Raw genomic sequence first — 21573 nt, 5'->3', positions numbered from 1 at the left:
ATGTGGGGGTCACATACTTTCCTCCATATTAATATATATGGATGTAGATGAGGACAGAGAAGCCCCCGGAGGTGGATGTGGGGGGCACATACTTTTCTCCCTATTAATGTCTATGGATGTGGATGAGGACAGAGAAGCCCCTGGAGGTGGATGTGGGGGGCACATACTTTCCTCCATATTAATGTCTATGGATGTAGATGAGGACAGAGAAGCCCCCGGAGGTGGATGTGGGGGGCACATACTTTCCTCCATATTAATATATATGGATGTAGATGAGGACAGAGAAGCCCCCGGAGGTGGATGTGGGGGGCACATACTTTCCTCCATATTAATATATGTGGATGTAGATGAGCACAGAGAAGCCCCTGCAGGTGGATGTGGGGGGCACATACTTTTCTCCATATTAATGTCTATGGATGTAGATGAGGACAGAGAAGCCCTGGAGGTGGATGTGGGGGGCACATACTTTCCTCCATATTAATGTCTATGGATGTAGATGAGGACAGAGAAGCCCCTGGAGGTGGATGTGGGGGGCACATACTTTCCTCCATATTAATGTCTATGGATGTAGATGAGGACAGAGAAGCCCCTGGAGGTGGATGTGGGGGGCACATACTTTCCTCCATATTATTGTCTATGGATGTAGATGAGGACAGAGAAGCCCCTGGAGGTGGATGTGGGGGGCACATACTTTCCTAAATATTAATGTCTATGGATGTAGATGAGGACAGAGAAGCCCCTGGAGGTGGATGTGGGGGGCACATACTTTTCTCCATATTAATGTCTATGGATGTAGATGAGGACAGAGAAGCCCCCGGAGGTGGATGTGGGGGGCACATACTTTTCTCCATATTAATGTCTATGGATGTAGATGAGGATAGAGAAGCCCCTGGAGGTGGATGTGGGGGGGCACATACTTTCTCCATATTAATGTCTATGGATGTAGATGAGGACAGAGAAGCCCCTGGAGGTGGATGTGGGGGGCACATACTTTCCTCCATATTAATGTCTATGGATGTAGATGAGGACAGAGAAGCCCCCGGAGGTGGATGTGGGGGGCACATACTTTTCTCCATATTAATGTCTATGGATGTAGATGAGGACAGAGAAGCCCCCGGAGGTGGATGTGGGGGGCACATACTTTCCTCCATATTAATATATATGGATGTAGATGAGGACAGAGAAGCCCATGGAGGTGGATGTGGGGGGCACATACTTTCTCCATATTAATGTCTATGGATGTAGATGAGGACAGAGAAGCCCCTGGAGGTGGATGTGGGGGGCACATACTTTTCTCCATATTAATGTCTATGGATGTAGATGAGGACAGAAAAGCCCCCGGAGGTGGATGTCGGGGGCACATACTTTTCTCCATATTAATGTCTATGGATGTAGATGAGGACAGAGAAGCCCCTGGAGGTGGATGTGGGGGGCACATACTTTCCTCCATATTAATGTCTATGGATGTAGATGAGGACAGAGAAGCCCCCGGAGGTGGATGTGGGGGGCACATACTTTTCTCCATATTAATGTCTATGGATGTAGATGAGGACAGAGAAGCCCCCGGAGGTGGATGTGGGGGGCACATGCTTTCCTCCATATTAATATATATGGATGTAGATGAGGACAGAGAAGCCCATGGAGGTGGATGTGGGGGGCAAATACTTTCCTCCATATTAATATATATGGATGTAGATGAGCACAGAGAAGCCCCTGGAGGTGGATGTGGGGGGCACATACTTTCTCCATATTAATGTCTATGGATGTAGATGAGGACAGAGAAGCCCCCGGAGGTGGATGTGGGGGGCACATACTTTCCTCCATATTAATATATATGGATGTAGATGAGTACAGAGAAGCCCCCGGAGGTGGATGTGGGGGGTACATACTTTCCTCCATATTAATATATATGGATGTAGATGAGTACAGAGAAGCCCCCGGAGGTGGATGTGGGGGGCACATACTTTTCTCCATATTAATGTCTATGGATGTAGATGAGGACAGAGAAGCCCCCGGAGGTGGATGTGGGGGGCACATACTTTCCTCCATATTAATATATATGGATGTAGATGAGTATAGAGAAGCCCCCGGAGGTGGATGTGGGGGGCACATACTTTCCTCCATATTAATATATATGGATGTAGATGAGCACAGAGAAGCCCCTGGAGGTGGATGTGGGGGGCACATACTTTCTCCATATTAATGTCTATGGATGTAGATGAGGACAGAGAAGCCCCTGGAGGTGGATGTGGGGGGCACATACTTTCTCCATATTAATGTCTATGGATGTAGATGAGGACAGAGAAGCCCCTGGAGGTGGATGTGGGGGGCACATACTTTCCTCCATATTAATGTCTATGGATGTAGATGAGGACAGAGAAGCCCCCGGAGGTGTATGTGGGGGGCACATACTTTCCTCCATATTAATGTCTATGGATGTAGATGAGGACAGAGAAGCCCCTGGAGGTGGATGTGGGGGGCACATACTTTCCTCCATATTAATATATATGGATGTAGATGAGGACAGAAAAGCCCCCGGAGGTGGATGTGGGGGGGCACATACTTTCTCCATATTAATGTCTATGGATGTAGATGAGGACAGAGAAGCCCCTGGAGGTGGATGTGGGGGGCACATACTTTCCTCCATATTAATGTCTATGGATGTAGATGAGGACAGAGAAGCCCCCGGAGGTGGATGTGGGGGGCACATACTTTTCTCCATATTAATGTCTATGGATGTAGATGAGGACAGAGAAGCCCCCGGGGGTGGATGTGGGGGGCACATACTTTCCTCCATATTAATATATATGGATGTAGATGAGGACAGAGAAGCCCATGGAGGTGGATGTGGGGGGCACATACTTTCTCCATATTAATGTCTATGGATGTAGATGAGGACAGAGAAGCCCCTGGAGGTGGATGTGGGGGGCACATACTTTCCTCGAATATTAATGTCTATGGATGTAGATGAGGACAGAGAAGCCCCTGGAGGTGGATGTGGGGGGCACATACTTTCCTCCATATTAATGTCTATGGATGTAGATGAGGACAGAGAAGCCCCTGGAGGTGGATGTGGGGGGCACATACTTTCCTCCATATTAATGTCTATGGATGTAGATGAGGACAGAGAAGCCCCTGGAGGGGGATGTGGGGGGCACATACTTTCCTCCATATTAATGTCTATGGATGTAGATGAGGACAGAGAAGCCCCCGAAGGTGGATGTGGGGGGCACATACTTTCTCTATATTAATGTCTATGGATGTAGATGAGGACAGAGAAGCCCCCGGAGGTGGATGTGGGGGGCACATACTTTCCTCCATATTAATGTCTATGGATGTAGATGAGGACAGAGAAGCCCCTGGAGTTGGATGTGGGGGGCACATACTTTCCTCCATATTAATGTCTATGGATGTAGATGAGGACAGAGAAGCCCCTGGAGGTGGATGTGGGGGGCACATACTTTCTCTATATTAATGTCTATGTATGTAGATGAGGAGAGAGAAGCCCCTGGAGGTGGATGTGGGGGGCACATACTTTTCTCCATATTAATGTCTATGGATGTAGATGAGGACAGAGAAGCCCCTGGAGGTGGATGTGGGGGGCACATACTTTTCCCCATATTAATGTCTATGGATGTAGATGAGGACAGAGAAGCCCCTGGACGTGGATGTGGGGGGCACATACTTTCCTCCATATTAATATATATGGATGTAGATGAGGACAGAGAAGCCCCCGGAGGTGGATGTGGGGGGCACATACTTTTCTCCATATTAATGTCTATGGATGTAGAAGAGGACAGAGAAGCCCCCGGAGGTGGATGTGGGGGGCACATACTTTTCTCCATATTAATGTCTATGGATGTAGATGAGGACAGAGAAGTCCCCGGAGGTGGATGTGGGGGGCACATACTTTTCTCCATATTAATGTCTATGGATGTAGATGAGGACAGAGAAGCCCCTGGAGGTGGATGTGGGGGGCACATACTTTTCTCCATATTAATGTCTATGGATGTAGATGAGGACAGAGAAGCCCCCGGAGGTGGATGTGGGGGGCACATACTTTTCTCCATATTAATGTCTATGGATGTAGATGAGGACAGAGAAGCCCCTGGAGGTGGATGTGGGGGGCACATGCTTTTCTCCATATTAATGTCTATGGATGTAGATGAGGACAGAGAAGCCCCTGGAGGTGGATGTGGGGGGCACATACTTTCTCCATATTAATGTCTATGGATGTAGATGAGGACAGAGAAGCCCCTGGAGGTGGATGTGGGGGGCACATACTTTTCTCCATATTAATGTCTATGGATGTAGATGAGGACAGAGAAGCCCCTGGAGGTGGATGTGGGGGGCACATACTTTCCTCCATATTAATGTCTATGGATGTAGATGAGGACAGAGAAGCCCCCGGAGGTGGATGTGGGGGGGCACATACTTTCTCCATATTAATGTCTATGGATGTAGATGAGGACAGAGAAGCCCCTGGAGGTGGATGTGGGGGGCACATACTTTCTCCATATTAATGTCTATGGATGTAGATGAGGACAGAGAAGCCCCTGGAGGTGGATGTGGGGGGCACATACTTTTCTCCATATTAATGTCTATGGATGTAGATGAGGACAGAGAAGCCCCCGGAGGTGGATGTGGGGGGCACATACTTTCTCCATATTAATGTCTATGGATGTAGATGAGGACAGAGAAGCCCCTGGAGGTGGATGTGGGGGGCACATACTTTCCTCGAATATTAATGTCTATGGATGTAGATGAGGACAGAGAAGCCCCTGGAGGTGGATGTGGGGGGCACATACTTTCCTCCATATTAATGTCTATGGATGTAGATGAGGACAGAGAAGCCCCTGGAGGTGGATGTGGGGGGCACATACTTTCCTCCATATTAATGTCTATGGATGTAGATGAGGACAGAGAAGCCCCTGGAGGGGGATGTGGGGGGCACATACTTTCCTCCATATTAATGTCTATGGATGTAGATGAGGACAGAGAAGCCCCCGAAGGTGGATGTGGGGGGCACATACTTTCTCTATATTAATGTCTATGGATGTAGATGAGGACAGAGAAGCCCCCGGAGGTGGATGTGGGGGGCACATACTTTCCTCCATATTAATGTCTATGGATGTAGATGAGGACAGAGAAGCCCCTGGAGTTGGATGTGGGGGGCACATACTTTCCTCCATATTAATGTCTATGGATGTAGATGAGGACAGAGAAGCCCCTGGAGGTGGATGTGGGGGGCACATACTTTCTCTATATTAATGTCTATGTATGTAGATGAGGAGAGAGAAGCCCCTGGAGGTGGATGTGGGGGGCACATACTTTTCTCCATATTAATGTCTATGGATGTAGATGAGGACAGAGAAGCCCCTGGAGGTGGATGTGGGGGGCACATACTTTTCCCCATATTAATGTCTATGGATGTAGATGAGGACAGAGAAGCCCCTGGACGTGGATGTGGGGGGCACATACTTTCCTCCATATTAATATATATGGATGTAGATGAGGACAGAGAAGCCCCCGGAGGTGGATGTGGGGGGCACATACTTTTCTCCATATTAATGTCTATGGATGTAGAAGAGGACAGAGAAGCCCCCGGAGGTGGATGTGGGGGGCACATACTTTTCTCCATATTAATGTCTATGGATGTAGATGAGGACAGAGAAGTCCCCGGAGGTGGATGTGGGGGGCACATACTTTTCTCCATATTAATGTCTATGGATGTAGATGAGGACAGAGAAGCCCCTGGAGGTGGATGTGGGGGGCACATACTTTTCTCCATATTAATGTCTATGGATGTAGATGAGGACAGAGAAGCCCCCGGAGGTGGATGTGGGGGGCACATACTTTTCTCCATATTAATGTCTATGGATGTAGATGAGGACAGAGAAGCCCCCGGAGGTGGATGTGGGGGGCACATACTTTTCTCCATATTAATGTCTATGGATGTAGATGAGGACAGAGAAGCCCCTGGAGGTGGATGTGGGGGGCACATGCTTTTCTCCATATTAATGTCTATGGATGTAGATGAGGACAGAGAAGCCCCTGGAGGTGGATGTGGGGGGCACATACTTTCTCCATATTAATGTCTATGGATGTAGATGAGGACAGAGAAGCCCCTGGAGGTGGATGTGGGGGGCACATACTTTTCTCCATATTAATGTCTATGGATGTAGATGAGGACAGAGAAGCCCCTGGAGGTGGATGTGGGGGGCACATACTTTCCTCCATATTAATGTCTATGGATGTAGATGAGGACAGAGAAGCCCCCGGAGGTGGATGTGGGGGGGCACATACTTTCTCCATATTAATGTCTATGGATGTAGATGAGGACAGAGAAGCCCCTGGAGGTGGATGTGGGGGGCACATACTTTCTCCATATTAATGTCTATGGATGTAGATGAGGACAGAGAAGCCCCTGGAGGTGGATGTGGGGGGCACATACTTTTCTCCATATTAATGTCTATGGATGTAGATGAGGACAGAGAAGCCCCTGGAGGTGGATGTGGGGGGCACATACTTTCCTCCATGTTAATGTCTATGGATGTTGATGAGGACAGAGAAGCCCCCGGAGGTGGATGTGGGGGGGCACATACTTTCTCCATATTAATGTCTATGGATGTAGATGAGGACAGAGAAGCCCCCGGAGGTGGATGTGGGGGGCACATACTTTCCTCCATATTAATGTCTATGGATGTAGATGAGGACAGAGAAGCCCCTGGAGGTGGATGTGGGGGGCACATACTTTTCTCCATATTAATGTCTATGGATGTAGATGAGGACAGAGAAGCCCCCGGAGGTGGATGTGGGGGGCACATACTTTCCTCCATATTAATATATATGGATGTAGATGAGGACAGAGAAGCCCCCGGAGGTGGATGTGGGGGGCACATACTTTTCTCCATATTAATGTCTATGGATGTAGATGAGGACAGAAAAGCCCCCGGAGGTGGATGTCGGGGGCACATACTTTTCTCCATATTAATGTCTATGGATGTAGATGAGGACAGAGAAGCCCCCGGAGGTGGATGTGGGGGGCACATACTTTCATCCATATTAATATATATGGATGTAGATGAGGACAGAGAAGCCCCCGGAGGTGGATGTGGGGGGCACATACTTTCCTCCATATTAATGTCTATGGATGTTGATGAGGACAGAGAAGCCCCCGGAGGTGGATGTGGGGGGGCACATACTTTCTCCATATTAATGTCTATGGATGTAGATGAGGACAGAGAAGCCCCCGGAGGTGGATGTGGGGGGCACATACTTTCCTCCATATTAATGTCTATGGATGTAGATGAGGACAGAGAAGCCCCTGGAGGTGGATGTGGGGGGCACATACTTTTCTCCATATTAATGTCTATGGATGTAGATGAGGACAGAGAAGCCCCCGGAGGTGGATGTGGGGGGCACATACTTTCCTCCATATTAATATATATGGATGTAGATGAGGACAGAGAAGCCCCCGGAGGTGGATGTGGGGGGCACATACTTTTCTCCATATTAATGTCTATGGATGTAGATGAGGACAGAAAAGCCCCCGGAGGTGGATGTGGGGGGCACATACTTTCCTCCATATTAATGTCTATGGATGTAGATGAGGACAGAGAAGCCCCCGGAGGTGGATGTGGGGGGCACATACTTTCCTCCATATTAATGTCTATGGATGTAGATGAGGACAGAGAAGCCCCTGGAGGTGGATGTGGGGGGCACATACTTTTCTCCATATTAATGTCTATGGATGTAGATGAGGACAGAGAAGCCCCCGGAGGTGGATGTGGGGGGCACATACTTTCCTCCATATTAATATATATGGATGTAGATTAGGACAGAGAAGCCCCCGGAGGTGGATGTGGGGGGCACATACTTTCCTCCATATTAATGTCTATGGATGTAGATGAGGACAGAAAAGCCCCCGGAGGTGCATGTCGGGGGCACATACTTTTCTCCATATTAATGTCTATGGATGTAGATGAGGACAGAGAAGCCCCTGGAGGTGGATGTGGGGGGCACATACTTTCCTCCATATTAATGTCTATGGATGTAGATGAGGACAGAGAAGCCCCCGGAGGTGGATGTGGGGGGCACATACTTTTCTCCATATTAATGTCTATGGATGTAGATGAGGACAGAGAAGCCCACGGAGGTGGATGTGGGGGGCACATACTTTCCTCCATATTAATATATATGGATGTAGATGAGGACAGAGAAGCCCATGGAGGTGGATGTGGGGGGCACACACTTTCTCCATATTAATGTCTATGGATGTAGATGAGGACAGAGAAGCCCCTGGAGGTGGATGTGGGGGGCACATACTTTCCTCCATATTAATGTCTATGGATGTAGATGAGGACAGAGAAGCCCCTGGAGGTGGATGTGGGGGGCACATACTTTCCTCCATATTAATGTCTATGGATGTAGATGAGGACAGAGAAGCCCCTGGAGGTGGATGTGGGGGGCACATACTTTCCTCCATATTAATGTCTATGGATGTAGATGAGGACAGAGAAGCCCCTGGAGGGGGATGTGGGGGGCACATACTTTCCTCCATATTAATGTCTATGGATGTAGATGAGGACAGAGAAGCCCCCGGAGGTGGATGTGGGGGGCACATACTTTCTCTATATTAATGTCTATGGATGTAGATGAGGACAGAGAAGCCCCCGGAGGTGGATGTGGGGGGCACATACTTTCCTCCATATTTATGTCTATGGATGTAGATGAGGACAGAGAAGCCCCTGGAGGTGGATGTGGGGGGCACATACTTTCTCTATATTAATGTCTATGTATGTAGATGAGGACAGAGAAGCCCCTGGAGGTGGATGTGGGGGGCACATACTTTTCTCCATATTAATGTCTATGGATGTAGATGAGGACAGAGAAGCCCCTGGAGGTGGATGTGGGGGGCACATACTTTTCCCCATATTAATGTCTATGGATGTAGATGAGAACAGAGAAGCCCCCGTAGGTGGATGTGGGGGGCACATACTTTCCTCCATATTTATGTCTATGGATGTAGATGAGGACAGAGAAGCCCCTGGAGGTGGATGTGGGGGGCACATACTTTCTCTATATTAATGTCTATGTATGTAGATGAGGACAGAGAAGCCCCTGGAGGTGGATGTGGGGGGCACATACTTTTCTCCATATTAATGTCTATGGATGTAGATGAGGACAGAGAAGCCCCTGGAGGTGGATGTGGGGGGCACATACTTTTCCCCATATTAATGTCTATGGATGTAGATGAGGACAGAGAAGCCCCTGGACGTGGATGTGGGGGGCACATACTTTCCTCCATATTAATATATATGATGTAGATGAGGACAGAGAAGCCCCTGGATGGAGATGTGGGGGGCACATACTTTTCTCCATATTAATGTCTATGGATGTAGATGAGGACAGAGAAGCCCCCGGAGGTGGATGTGGGGGGCACATACTTTCCTCCATATTAATGTCTATGGATGTAGATGAGGACAGAGAAGCCCCTGGAGGTGGATGTGGGGGGCACATACTTTCTCCATATTAATGTCTATGGATGTAGATGAGGACAGAGAAGCCCCCGGAGGTGGATGTGGGGGGCACATACTTTCCTCCATATTAATGTCTATGGATGTAGATGAGGACAGAGAAGCCCCTGGAGGTGGATGTGGGGGTCACATACTTTCTCCATATTAATGTCTATGGATGTAGATGAGGACAGAGAAGCCCCCGGAAGTGGATGTGGGGGGCACATACTTTTCTTCATATTAATGTCTATGGATGTAGATGAGGACAGAGAAGCCCCTGGAGGTGGATGTGGGGGGCACATACTTTTCTCCATATTAATGTCTATGGATGTAGATGGAGGACAGAGAAGCCCCTGGAGGTGGATGTGGGGGGCACATACTTTTCTCCATATTAATGTCTATGGATGTAGATGGAGGACAGAGAAGCCCCCGGAGGTGGATGTGGGGGGCACATACTTTTCTCCATATTAATGTCTATGGATGTAGATGAGGACAGAGAAGCCCCCGGAGGTGGAGGTGGGGGGCACATACTTTTCTCCATATTAATGTCTATGGATGTAGATGAGGACAGAGAAGCCCCTGGAGGTGGATGTGGGGGGCACATACTTTTCTCCATATTAATGTCTATGGATGTAGATGAGGACAGAGAAGCCCCCGGAGGTGGATGTGGGGGGCACATACTTTCCTCCATATTAATGTCTATGGATGTAGATGAGGACAGAGAAGCCCCTGGAGGTGGATGTGGGGGGCACATACTTTCCTCCATATTAATGTCTATGGATGTAGATGAGGACAGAGAAGCCCCTGGAGGTGGATGTGGGGGGCACATACTTTCCTCTATATTAATGTCTATGGATGTAGATGAGGACAGAGAAGCCCCTGGAGGTGGATGTGGGGGGCACATACTTTTCTCCATTTTAATGTCTATGGATGTAGATGAGGACAGAGAAGCCCCTGGACATGGATGTGGGGGGCACATACTTTCCTCCATATTAATATATATGGATGTAGATGAGGACAGAGAAGCCCCCGGAGGTGAATGTGGGGGGCACATACTTTTCTCCATATTAATGTCTATGGATGTAGATGAGGACAGAGAAGCCCCCGGACATGGATGTGGGGGTCACATACTGTCCTCCATATTAATATATATGGATGTAGATGAGGACAGAGAAGCCCCCGGAGGTGGATGTGGGGGGCACATACTTTTCTCCCTATTAATGTCTATGGATGTGGATGAGGACAGAGAAGCCCCTGGACATGGATGTGGGGGGCACATACTTTTCTCCATATTAATGTCTATGGATGTAGATGAGGACAGAGAAGCCCCTGGAGGTGGATGTGGGGGGCACATACTTTTCTCCATGTTAATGTCTATGGATGTAGATGATGACAGAGAAGCCCCTGGAGGTGGATGTGGGGGGCACATACTTTCCCCATATTAATGTCTATGGATGTAGATGAGGACAGAGAAGCCCCCGGAGGTGGATGTGGGGGGCACATACTTTTCTCCATATTAATGTTTATGGATGTAGATGGACAGAGAAGCCCCCGGAGGTGGATGTGGGGGGCACATACTTTCCTCCATATTAATGTCTATGGATGTAGATGAGGACAGAGAAGCCCCTGGACGTGGATGTGGGGGGCACATACTTTCCTCCATATTAATGTCTATGGATGTAGATGAGGACAGAGAAGCCCCCGGAGGTGGATGTGGGGGGCACATACTTTCCTCCATATTAATGTCTATGGATGTAGATGAGGACAGAGAAGCCCCTGGAGGTGGATGTGGGGGGCACATACTTTCTCCATATTAATGTCTATGGATGTAGATGAGGACAGAGAAGCCCCTGGAGGTGGATGTGGGGGGCACATACTTTCCTCCATATTAATGTCTATGGATGTAGATGAGGACAGAGAAGCCCCTGGAGGTGGATGTGGGGGGCACATACTTTTCTCCATATTAATGTCTATGGATGTAGATGAGGACAGAGAAGCCCCCGGAGGTGGATGTGGGGGGCACATACTTTTCTCCATATTATTGTCTATGGATGTAGATGAGGACAGAGAAGCCCCCGGAGGTGGATGTGGGGGGCACATACTTTCTCCATTTTAATGTCTATGGATTTAGATGAGGACAGAGAAGCCCCCGGAGGTGGATGTGGGGGGCACATACTTTCCTCCATATTAATGTCTGGATGTAGATGAGGACAGAGAAGCCCCTGGAGGTGGATGTGGGGGGCACATACTTTTCTCCATATTAATATATATGGATGTAGATGAGGACAGAGAAGCCCCCGGAGGTGGATGTGGGGGGCACATACTTTTCTCCCTATTAATGTCTATGGATGTGGATGAGGACAGAGAAGCCCCTGGACATGGATGTGGGGGGCACATACTTTCCTCCATATTAATATATATGGATGTAGATGAGGACAGAGAAGCCCCCGGAGGTGGATGTGGGGGGCACATACTTTTCTCCATATTAATGTCTATGGATGTAGATGAGGACAGAGAAGCCCCCGGAGGTGTATGTGGGGGGCACATACTTTCCCCATATTAATGTCTATGGATGTAGATGAGGACAGAGAAGCCCCTGGAGGTGGATGTGGGGGGCACATACTTTTCTCCATATTAATGTCTATGGATGTAGATGAGGACAGAGAAGCCCCTGGAGGTGGATGTGGGGGGCACATACTTTTCTCCATATTAATGTCTATGGATGTAGATGATGACAGAGAAGCCCCTGGAGGTGGATGTGGGGGGCACATACTTTCCCCATATTAATGTCTATGGATGTAGATGAGGACAGAGAAGCCCCCTGAGGTGGATGTGGGGGGCACATACTTTTCTCCATATTAATGTTTATGGATGTAGATGGACAGAGAAGCCCCCGGAGGTGGATGTGGGGGGCACATACTTTTCTCCATATTAATGTCTATGGATGTAGATGAGGACAGAGAAGCCCCTGGAGGTGGATGTGGGGGGCACATACTTTCCTCCATATTAATATATATGGATGTAGATGAGGACAGAGAAGCTCCTGGAGGTGGATGTGGGGGGCACATACTTTCCTCCATATTAATGTCTATGGATGTAGGTGAGGACAGAGAAGCCCCCGGAGGTGGATGTGGGGGGCACATACTTTCCTCCATATTAATGTCTATGGATGTAGATGAGGACAGAGAAGCCCCCGGAGGTGGATGTGGGGGGCACATACTTTCCTCCATATTAATGTCTATGGATGTAGATGAGGACAGAGAAGCCCCTGGAGGTGGATGTGGGGCGCACATACTTTCCTCCATATTAATGTCTATGGATGTAGATGAGGACAGAGAAGCCCCTGGAGGTGGATGTGGGGGGCACATACTTTCCTCCATATTAATGTCTATGGATGTAGATGAGGACAGAGAAGCCCCCGGAGGTGGATGTGGGGGGCACATACTTTCCTCCATATTAATGTCTATGGATGTAGATGAGGACAGAGAAGCCCCTGGAGGTGGATGTGGGGCGCACATACTTTCCTCCATATTAATGTCTATGGATGTAGATGAGGACAGAGAAGCCCCTGGAGGTGGTTGTCGGGGGCACATACTTTCCTCCATATTAATGTCTATGGATGTAGAGGAGGACAGAGAAGCCCCCGGAGGTGGATGTGGGGGGCACATACTTTCCTCCATATTAATGTCTATGGATGTAGATGAGGACAGAGAAGCCCCTGGAGGTGGATGTGGGGGGCACATACTTTCCTCCATATTAATGTCTATGGATGTAGATGAGGACAGAGAAGCCCCCAGAGGTGGATGTGGGGGGCACATACTTTCCTCCATATTAATGTCTATGGATGTAGATGAGGACAGAGAAGCCTCCGGAGGTGGATATGGGGCGCACATACTTTCCTCCATATTAATGTCTATGGATGTAGATGAGGACAGAGAAGCCCCCGGAGGTGGATGTGGGGGGCACATACTTTTTTCCATATTAATGTCTATGGATGTAGATGAGGACAGAGAAGCCCCCGGAGGTGGGTGTGGGGCGCACATACTTTTCTCCATATTAATGTCTATGGATGTAGATGAGGACAGAGAAGCCCCCAGAGGTGGATGTGGGGGGCACATACTTTTCTCCATATTAATGTCTATGGATGTAGATGAGGACAGAGAAGCCCCTGGAGGTGGATGTGGGGGGCACATACTTTCCTCCATATTAATGTCTTTGGATGTAGATGACGCGCCCCTGGGCCTGTGCTGAGTAGCGTTGCGCACGCGGGGGCCTACCCGGAGCCGGATCTGATAGGGGTAGTAGTCTCGTGGCGGTGACCCGGTCCGTGCCCAGGGAGTCAAGCTGAGTGGCAGTCTTTAGCAGTAGATGTTAGAATGTTCGACTACGCCAACCGTTGAATGCGGTCATGAGACCGCCGCTGCAGGGCAGACCGCTGAGGCCGGTGATACGATTGTGCACCGGGGATGGTGTAACCCCCAACGGGAGGGGTATGGCCTCAGGGCAGCGGACGTGGATGATGAAACACTCAGAGACGGTGCGGTGTAGTTCAGGGTCTTTACTGGTGGCAAAGGTAGACCCTCCCGGAGTACTGGCTAGCGATCGGGGCCTGGTCAGTCCGTGAGCAGATGGAATCTCCCCTGGCCAGGCGGAGTTGTAGGCCTCCCCAACTAATCGTACTCTTCTGGCTACCTTGCTAGAGGCTGGTAAAAGTAGCCCACGTCCCTGAGTGTACCGTGTGGTGCTCACCCGTATGGCCGGTGACTCGGGGCCTTTTGGTAGCTTCCGCTCCACGTCGCGGTGCTGGTCCCTTGCGTGTGACCGTGCCTTCGGGTTTCTTGGCCAGAGGACCTGAAATCCCCTGCCGAGCGGTTTCTGCTGCTGGGTAAGGATTAGTCCCCACAGCCTCGGACTCCGGGTCCGGTAAGAATTCTTCAATCAGGGCGAGCTCTACAGCTTCCAGCCCTGACCTCTTTTAGCACTGCTCCCACTGAGCTCCTGATCTTTCTTTCCTATAGCTGCTCCACTACAGACCAGACTGTGTCTCTGTCTGTGTTCTCTGCTCTTTCTCTACTCACTAACCCTGCCTCAGCCCCAGCTTTATATAGGGGAAGTTCTTCCCCTCCCAGGACTGGGCAGGAGGTGTGGCATGCATAGGATGTCTGACCAGGAAACCTCCCACCTGCTCACAGACGTAATATTGCTATTACTGTGGGAACCAGACCCCTGGGGTGCCACATTCCCCCCTAGTGAAATTTAGTACTCCGGGACTAAACATATTTTTGTAAAACATAACAAGTTAAAACAGAAACAGTACAATAAAGAAAAACACATTAGGATGGTCACGGGATGTCCGCAACCGGGTGCAGTCTTTGAAGAAAACAAAGGTGTCCATTTCACCAAGAGACCGGGAGCCGTAACCAGGTAGGGGTCTGTCCTACCCCGAGTCCTTAACAGTCTTTAGTCCATTCCTGGTTACGCTCCAACATATGTACAAAGGATTCCGGATAATCCCTAAACGACACCTATAGAATAACTAAAAATACACAATTATTTACAGGTAACAGAAAACAGGTAAATACAAATAAACAGTCTAAACACTTAGATCCTCCAACGTACGGGTAACTGGCCTCTAGTGGCTCTAGTGGACCTACGGAGCTGACTGACTGGTCCTGAGCTACGGGGTGTAGGAGCTGTCAAAGATAAACTGGGCAGCTGTCTACGGGCTCTTTGGCTCACTAGGGGTACGGCAGGCTCACTATAAGCAGAGGGTTGATCCTCCTGGTCTGCTTGTGTGGGGTCTTCTGCCTCCTGGACCGGCTGCTCTTCCAGCTCTACCTGTTTCTCCGTAGGTACTTGAGATGCTGGTTGGAGGAAGGTGAGGACGGGTACCACAACAGCGCCATTGACTTGAGTCCAAGACCGAGGGAAGTCTCCGAGCACAGTACTGACCATATCTTCCCTTTCCTCTGCGGGTCGAGGGTCTTCTTGTTCTTCTTCAGGGTTCCGTAGCTGTTCGGGACACTTCTTCAGGTGATCTCGGGATACAATGGCTGTGGTTTCTCCTCCATCCTTACTGATTATGCAGACTTTCGGGTTCTCATGGCTTGAGGGCAGTACGGTGTACGGGTCCTTCTCCCACTGGTCGTCCAACTTGTGGAGGCGTCTCTTCCTCTTCAAGACCTGCTCTCCAGGTACCAGGGGAACAGCGGGAGCATACTGGTTGTAAGTCTTCTCCTGTCTTTCTCTAGCTTGACAGAGACTTCGCTCCACGCTCTCCTGTACTTTCCGGTACTGCTGCTGCCTTTCTGTGTCCCAGTCTGCTTCTGGTGAAGTGTCCTCGGGTGTCAGGACTCCCATCTCCAGATCAACAGGAAGCTTACCAGGTCTTGCTCTCATTAGGTAAGCCGGGGTACAGTTGGTAGAACCTACCGGGATGTGGTTGTATAGGTCCACCAGATCAGGCAGTTTCTCAGGCCACAGACTGCATTCCTCCAGGGGCAATGTTTTCAGAAGATCTATCACCACCTGGTTCATTTTCTCGCAGAGCCCATTGGTTTGCGGATGATAGGGTGTTGTTCTTATCTTCCGGCAGCCATACAGAGTACAGAACTCCTGGAAGACTTCCGCTTCAAAGGCAGGCCCCTGGTCCGTCAGCACCTGCTCCGGGTATCCGTGTGGACGGCAGAAGTGCTGCTGGAAGGCTCTAGCTGCTGTTTGAGCCGTTAAGTCCTTGACCGGGACCACCACCAGGAACCGGGAGTAATGATCTACGATTGTGAGGGCGTAGACATACCCAGATCTGCTTGGAGCCAGTTTCACATGGTCCAGGGCTACCAGTTCCAGTGGCTGTCGGGTGATGATGGGCTGCAAGGGAGTCTTCTGGCTGGCACGGTCCTTCCTTCTTAGGTGGCACGGGCCACAGTCTCTGCACCACTTCTCAATAGTTCCCCTCATGCCTACCCAGTGGAACCGCCCGCGCAGCAGGAACTCCAGCTTCTTCCATCCGAAGTGCCCAGCTCCGTTGTGGTATGCCTCCAGTACCATAGCCGCGTCTCTTCTTGGCACCACTACTTGCCAGATCAGTTCATGCGTCCGGGAGTTAACCATTCTGCGGCACAACTTCCCCTTGTAAAGGAACAGTCGACTCTTCTCAATCCACAGTTGCTTGGCCTCCTCCGGAGCGTCTGGGTCAAGGCGGGCATCTGGCTGAGTCAGCATCTCCTTCACCAGTCGGACGGCGGGGTCACTGTCTTGCGTTTCCGCCCAGTTGTAATGAGGTAAGGGGTTGAACGTAGCGGATTGCTTACTCCTTACACGGTGGGAATACTGGATAGTCCCATGCCGGTGGAACGCGGGAAGTTCAACCTCCTCCAGTTCCTCTGGATCTTCCCCCACGTCCGGTAGGTTTGGCATTCTGGACAAGGCATCCGCGTTGGTATTGGAGCGTCCTGCCCGGTATTTGATTGTGAACTCAAAGTTGGACAGGCGGGCCATCCATCTCTGCTCCAGGGCACAGAGTCTTGCTGTGTCCAGGTTTGTCAACGGGTTGTTATCCGTGTACACGGTGAACCGGGAAGAGGCGAGGTAGTGCTTAAAGCGTTCGGTGACTGCCCACACCACTGCCAGGAACTCTAGCTTGAATGAGCTGTAATTCTCAGGGTTTCTTTCGGTGGGTCGCAGTTTTCGGCTGGCGTAAGCAATTACTCGTTCTTTCCCCTGCTGGATCTGGGACAGTACGGCTCCTAGCCCGATGTTACTGGCGTCGGTGTAGAGGATAAAGGGCTGGCTATAATCCGGGTACGCCAGGATTTCATCCCCCGTGAGGGCCATCTTCAGCTGGCGGAAGGACTCTTCTTCCAGCTTCTCCCATCTGAAGGGCGACTTCTGGTTCTTGGCCTTCCTGGACTGGCCTATCAGGAGGTCCTGCATAGGAGCTGACTTTTTGGTGAAACCGGGAATGAATCTTCGGTAGTAGCCTACCAACCCGAGGAACTGCCGCACTTCCTTTACGCTGGAGGGGCTTGGCCATTCCTTAATTGCGGTGATCTTATCAGGGTCGGGAGCCACTCCGTCAGCACTCACCACGTGTCCCAGGTACTGCACCTTTGGTTTCAGGAGGTGACACTTGGAGGGTTTCACCTTTAGGCCGTAGTTTGCCAGGGCTTCGAACACTTCTGCCAGGTGTTTCAGGTGGTCCTCGTAGGTCTTGGAGTAGACGATGACATCGTCCAGGTATAACAGGACCGTCTCGAAGTTTCGGTGTCCCAGACAGCATTCCATCAATCGTTGGAAGGTTCCTGGTGCGTTGCAGAGTCCGAACGGCATGCAGGTAAACTCGCTAAGTCCCATCGGGGTGGTGAATGCGGTCTTCTCCCGGTCCGCCTCTGCTACAGGAACCTGCCAGTACCCGCTAGTGAGATCCAAAGTGGAGAAGAAGTTAGCAGATTTTAAAGCAGCCAAAGACTCCTCTATCCTTGGTAAGGGGTACGCATCTTTGTGTGTGATACGGTTGATTTTCCGGTAATCTACACACATTCTCATGGTGTTGTCTTTCTTTTTAACCAAGACTAGTGGAGCTGCCCAGGGGCTACAGCTATCCCTGATTACCCCAGCCTCCTTCATGTCTCTAAGCATCCCCTTGGCGTGTTGGTAGTGTGCAGGGGGTACGGGTCGGTATCTCTCCTTTATGGGAGGATGGTCTCCCGTGGGGATGTGGTGTTCTACCCCCTTTACTCGCCCGAAGTCTAACGGGTGTTTACTAAACACTCTCTCGTACTCTTGAACCACCCGATAGACTCCCTGTTTCTGGTGTGAGGGAGTGGAGTCAGTACCCAAATGTAGTTGCTGACACCAGTCCTCTATTGTTTTCTTAGAGCCGTTACCTTCCTCTGGTTGAGATGGAGGCAAGGGTTCCACGGCCTGTACAGAATTCTGGTTTATGGTGAACAATTTAGCTAGCGTGGCATACCGGGGCAGGTGTACTTCTCTCTTCCCGATGTTTATTATGCGAACGGGCACCCTCCCATGGCGTACATCAACCACCCCCCGTGCTGTCAAAATGGTGGGCCTACTGTCTGAGTAGACGGGTTCTACCATTGCTTGGTAGTCTCTACCTCTTAGACCAATAGCTGCCCGGCACCAAATCATCATTTCACTTTTTGGGGGCATGGCAATAGGGAAAGGGTCACACATTCTCACGCTTCCAATCTCACCACCGGAGAGTTCCACCTGTTGCCGTCGCATCAGTGCCCGGATCTCTTTTTGGAGCACTCGCTGCTGGCCGGAGCTGGCGTTCTTGGCAACCTGCTGTAAAATGAAAATCACCTCTGCAAGACAATTTTCAATCACATTAGTTCCTAGAGTTATCTTTGGGTGACTCTCGCGCTTGTCAATGTCTACAATGATCAGTCCCTGTGCTGCCAGTTCGACTCTACCGATCTTAATGGTCATCTCTTTGAATCCGATCTGTGGCACGGGTTGACCATTGCTGGCGATGATACTCAAGTCGTTGTCAGGGTAGCGGGTTATATCCGAGTCATTCCAGTACTGCTTGAAGAGCACGTACGGGATGGTGGTGACCTGTGACCCGGTGTCAAGTAGGGCACTCATAGGAATGCCATCCAGTACCACAGGCAAGACTGGACGTCCTCCCACGTATTTGTCACGCCAGTTCGATGGGCCTGGTGATCTTATTCCTGGGGGTTGGCCCTCTACCCCAGGTTGTGCCAGTTTAAAGGACAGTACCTTGCCATATGTCCAGGTTGATTGCAGCGGCGGCAGATGGGTTGTCCGTCCTCGTTGTATCGGTCGCTGGGTCTTCCTCTGGCCGGTGGGGTCCTCCTTGGTCGACGCCATGGGATGTCCTCCGGTCCAGATGCCAGCTGGATCTTCCCTGGAGCAGCAACCTGTAAAGACTGCACAGTTCGGGTTAGCGCAGCTACACTTTTAGCTAGCTCTTGGACCTGATGGTGCAGGTCTGGAGCCGGGTCATTGTTCAAAGCCTGCGCATCAGCTCCCACAGGCCCTGCCGACAAGGGCGCCGCCTCCTGGTGGTAAGCGGTAGTAGGGCGCCTGTGGGTCACAACGCCACCCGGTGCCGGTTCTCGGAGCACCCAGATGGCTCTGTCCTTGAACTGTGCAAAGTCCAGATGAGGATCCTGTAAGGCCATTGCCCGCAACTGGGTTCGGTGGGCATTGCAATATAGTCCCTCTATAAATTGTTCGGTCAACAGCCTGTCCTCGTTTCCCACGCCGTCAGGGTCGGTCTGCTTAATGGCTCTCAGGGCCTCTTGTAGGTTTAAAGCATAGTCTCTTATACTCTCATGTGCTCGCTGTTTGCACCCGTAGAATCTGAGCTTAATCTCGGCTGAGGTGCGGGTATCAAAAGTGTCCTTCAGCCGGGTTAATATCCCTGCGACAGTCCTCCTCCCAGGTGGCCAGGACTTTACCTCCCTTTGGGCTGCCCCGGTTAGTTGGGCCACCAGGATGCTCACTTTTTGCTCTTCTGTGAGGGGGTACACCTGGAAGAGGCTATCCAGCTTTTCTCTAAAGTCATTCAGGGTATGTGACTCCCCTGAGTACTGGGGTAGCCAGGCTGCCCCCGGGATATAGGGCATAGTGAAAGGCATGACCGCAGCAGCGGTGGCGCTGGCGGTGGCTGCGGCAGTGAAGCTCTCCTCCGTATCCGACATCTTCCTCCCCCCTAGTGGACCGTGGCCTACCTTGCGATGATCCTCTTCCGTAGGCCGCGGCTCCGCAGTGGATCGTCAGGGTCAAGGACCTTCCGTCGCGCTCCTATGACGTCGGCGTCTGCTGGGCTCCTTCCAGGACCTTACGCAACGTCCGAACGTGAGGCGGGGCTTCAGTTCTCGCGGGCTTTTCGGAGTCCACGCCCCTCTTCTTCCCGCGCGGCGTCTTCAAGATGGCGTCCAACGGCGGGAAAACTCCACGGATGGCGGGAAGAAGGCAGAAGATGGCGTCGGATGACGGGAAAACTCCACGGATGGCAGGAAGAAGGTAGAAGATGGCGTCGGATGGCGGGAATCTTCACCACAGGTAAGTTTAAAAGTCTCTTTTTTCAGGCACGCAGTACCCGGTGGTTGCGGGCACGAAATCCTGCCGACTACGCCAAAGTTGACGCGCCCCTGGGCCTGTGCTGAGTAGCGTTGCGCACGCGGGGGCCTACCCGGAGCCGGATCTGATAGAGGTAGTAGTCTCGTGGCGGTGACCCGGTCCGTGCCCAGGGAGTCAAGCTGAGTGGCAGTCTTTAGCAGTAGATGTTAGAATGTTCGACTACGCCGCCCGTTGAATGCGGTCATGAGACCGCCGCTGCAGGGCAGACCGCTGAGGCCGGTGATACGATTGTGCAGCGGGGATGGTATAACCCCCAACGGGAGGGGTATGGCCTCAGGGCAGCGGACGTGGATGATGAAACACTCAGAGACGGTGCGGTGTAGTTCAGGGTCTTTACTGGTGGCAAAGGTAGACCCTCCCGGAGTACTGGCTAGCGATCGGGGCCTGGTCAGTCCGTGAGCAGATGGAATCTCCCCTGGCCAGGCGGAGTTGTAGGCCTCCCCAACTAATCGTACTCTTCTGGCTACCTTGCTAGAGGCTGGTAAAAGTAGCCCACGTCCCTGAGTGTACCGTGTGGTGCTCACCCGTATGGCCGGTGACTCGGGGCCTTTTGGTAGCTTCCGCTCCACGTCGTGGTGCTGGTCCCTTGCGTGTGACCGTGCCTTCGGGTTTCTTGGCCAGAGGACCTGAAATCCCCTGCCGGGCGGTTTCTGCTGCTGGGTAAGGATTAGTCCCCACAGCCTCGGACTCCGGGTCCGGTAAGAATTCTTCAATCAGGGCGAGCTCTACAGCTTCCAGCCCTGACCTCTTTTAGCACTGCTCCCACAGAGCTCCTGATCTTTCTTTTTCCTATAGCTGCTCCACTACAGACCAGACTGTGTCTCTGTCTGTGTTCTCTGCTCTTTCTCTACTCACTAACCCTGCCTCAGCCCCAGCTTTATATAGGGGAAGTTCTTCCCCTCCCAGGACTGGGCAGGAG

The sequence above is a fragment of the Phyllobates terribilis genome, unplaced genomic scaffold (genome assembly GCF_046119375.1).
Source record: "Phyllobates terribilis strain yellow unplaced genomic scaffold, ASM4611937v1 Scaffold_4__5_contigs__length_816908805, whole genome shotgun sequence".
In the NCBI taxonomy this organism is placed as follows: domain Eukaryota; kingdom Metazoa; phylum Chordata; class Amphibia; order Anura; family Dendrobatidae; genus Phyllobates; species Phyllobates terribilis.
Note: the sequence above shows the minus strand (reverse complement) of the source record.